The sequence below is a fragment of the Arachis ipaensis genome, chromosome B01 (genome assembly GCF_000816755.2).
Source record: "Arachis ipaensis cultivar K30076 chromosome B01, Araip1.1, whole genome shotgun sequence".
In the NCBI taxonomy this organism is placed as follows: Eukaryota; Viridiplantae; Streptophyta; class Magnoliopsida; order Fabales; family Fabaceae; genus Arachis; species Arachis ipaensis.
In genome coordinates this window covers 46,581,654-46,584,564 of record NC_029785.2, presented here as the reverse complement: position 1 = coordinate 46,584,564, position 2,911 = coordinate 46,581,654, and positions in this window count along the sequence as shown.

Below are 2,911 nucleotides of genomic sequence, written 5' to 3'. Positions count from 1 at the left end.
ATCCAACACGCTTCATCATATGGAAACATTCAAATGAACCCGTGACTAATGTTTGATTGATTTTATTTCATAATTGCATGTATGTGTATTATTTTATTTCGCATTTGTATTATGTTTTCATTATTGAATAATTTTTAAAACTAATCTATATTAGCTGTCTGGGCCAACTCATCAATCCATTTGGCCAGTGAACTGAGCTGTTCTTAATTAGTTTTATCATATATAATATCACGGAGAGGAATATAACTAATCATCATGTATAGGTTGAATCTTATATGAACACTTACTTTAGCTATGACATCCCGCAAGAAATGATTTTTAGTCACGGAGTTGGGTACTCTAGTAAAACTGCTCATTTTAAAAGTTAAATTATTAGGTGGATACATATAAATAATCATGTATTTTAGATGACTTCTGATACAAAGTTTCTTTTAGATTTAAAATATGAATTATATAAGGGTCTTTTTTATCTTCTATTAGAATTTTTTTTTTCTAAAAAAATTGAGATAACAAGAATCAAATATTAAATTTTTTTAGTCATAAAATTAAAATTTTAATATTATATTATAAAATTACTTATTCAAAAATTTTAAAATATTAAACAGATATGTATAAATAATTATTTCATCAATTTTTAACAATTAACTATTAGTCAAATTCTATTATTGTAATTTTACTCCTATTTTAATCCGAACTTCTCCGTCCTTCCCCATCCTTTAGGGACGGCAAATAGGTTTGGCCGTCCCACTCCACTCTGCCTTGCCAAAAATTTATTATTTGGCAGACTAGCACATCCCGTTTTGTCCCACCTTGTGAGGTAGTCCTAAATTTCTATTGTCAACAGATTTTTTTATTACTGTAACCCTAGTCGACCTAAACTTTGCAAGTTGCACTAGTGGCTATCATACTTATGTTATATCTATATCCTGTTTTTATTGTTCTTCCTTAATGTTTTACTTTATCTTCGCTTTCCGAACACGCTTTATCTTCCTTCTTAGATACGCGAGTGTTTTTGTTTGTGATTTTTTACTCCTTTTTAGGCTTCTCATTAAATAATTCTATTCATTTATATATGTATTATAAATCCACCTTGAGTCGTACCACCTTATTATCATTGATTTATGACTCGAGTATAACGATTTGAACATTAGGATGTTACACTTGTGATGTGGCTGTGTCAAGGAGAGGCTTGGATAATTAGATCCGAGGGGTATTTTATCACCCGGTAACTTGGGCTAACTAGCCCGGGATTATCGATTAAAAGTCCATTAAGAGTTGCCTTTGTGACAAAATACTAAGAGTTAAAATCCCGCAAAGATCTTTTTCCTAACCCAGATAAGAAGTGAACTGACTTCAAGTCATACAAATTTAAAAGAATTCTTATAATATAAATCAAATTTCGGTTTTGAAAATTTCTAAATCTTAAGTATGCAAGATCTATGTAGGATAAGAGAAGGCAAATGTAACCACAAGAATTATCATAAATTTCACTTTTGTTTCCAATCTTAAAAGCTTTTTAAATCTTTTTCATTGAGCTAAGTTCCGTTTATCTTTTTTTATACTTGAGGACAAGTAAAGTCTTAAGTTTAATGTTATGATGACACGTCATCTTAAACGATTTTTAGGGTACTTTTTTTATTTATTTTCTTAGGTTTTTAATCAATTAATTGCTGATCTCTTTGAATATCTTAGCTCCTAATGGCATCCATGATGATCTTTTTGCATCCGAAGTGGGTATTGTTACAAGACAAAATGCTCCTTTGGATGTAGAGAAATGGAGTCAAGTTGGAGATGATGTCAAGCAAAAAATATGCAACATTATTTTAGTAATACATATTTATATTTTTGGCTATTATATATTTTAAATCTTTATTTGTACTAACTAACTTTGACCAATCTTATGTAGGAAAAGTTTGATATAGCAGATACACAAATAATACGTAAAATGATTTTAGCTAAGGCTAATATCTGTTATTGAAGTTAGTGCTCAAGATTGTGTGAACACTATGAGTTGTATCAAACTGATGAGGAGCGCCTTCAAAATTCACCGAACAATGTTCTTCTAGAGACATGGGAGAATTCAGTGTGCTACTTTGGAGGTTCTTCTTTTTAGGTTTGAATTTTTTATTGTGACAATTATTAAGGTGTTCTTATATTATTTTGCTATTTTAGGTCAATGATATAATTATTACTTAACTCCTTTTGTCTTTTATGAGTTTGGTATTTTATAGGAAAAAAGTTTAAGAAATAAAGATAATAGAAAGCATCATGTTGTACCACATATTGTTGGTCGAAGAACATTTCAAGTTATTAAATGTGATCAGGTAAATAGTCTTGAAGTAGTCTTTAATTTGGTGTTATATTTTTTTCTATGTCACGTTTGCACTTAACTATATGTGATATTTTAAACTTTAAAAAATTTGCAGCGCCATCCTAGAACTAGTGTCGAGCCTGATATTCAAGAATTGTGGCAAATTACTCATCAAAAGAATAATGGAGAATAGGTCAATGAAAAAGCTAAACAAATTGATGTAACATTACTAACCTTTTCCTTTTGCTGTTGTATGGAAGTTAAATTTTATCTTCATTTTCGAATCACAAATTGGATTGTGCAGGATGATATTAGCTGTATGATCAATGAATCCTACGATTCTAAAAATTCTATCACTCAAAATGAAGCTTTTTTATTTGTGAGAGGTGAGAAAAGTGGTGCAAATTATGGCATAAAGGCTTCGAAATCTAAGTTAAGGATTCAACCACAACTTGAAGAGGCAATGCAAGACCATGAGGAGCTAACAAAGGTCATTTAGCTTTAATTGTAGATTGTTCATGCTGAGATATATACGTCGGTTGTTCGTGTAGTACTCAAGTTGGTTTTCTATCTCTAACTTTAAGTTTTATGCTAGACTTA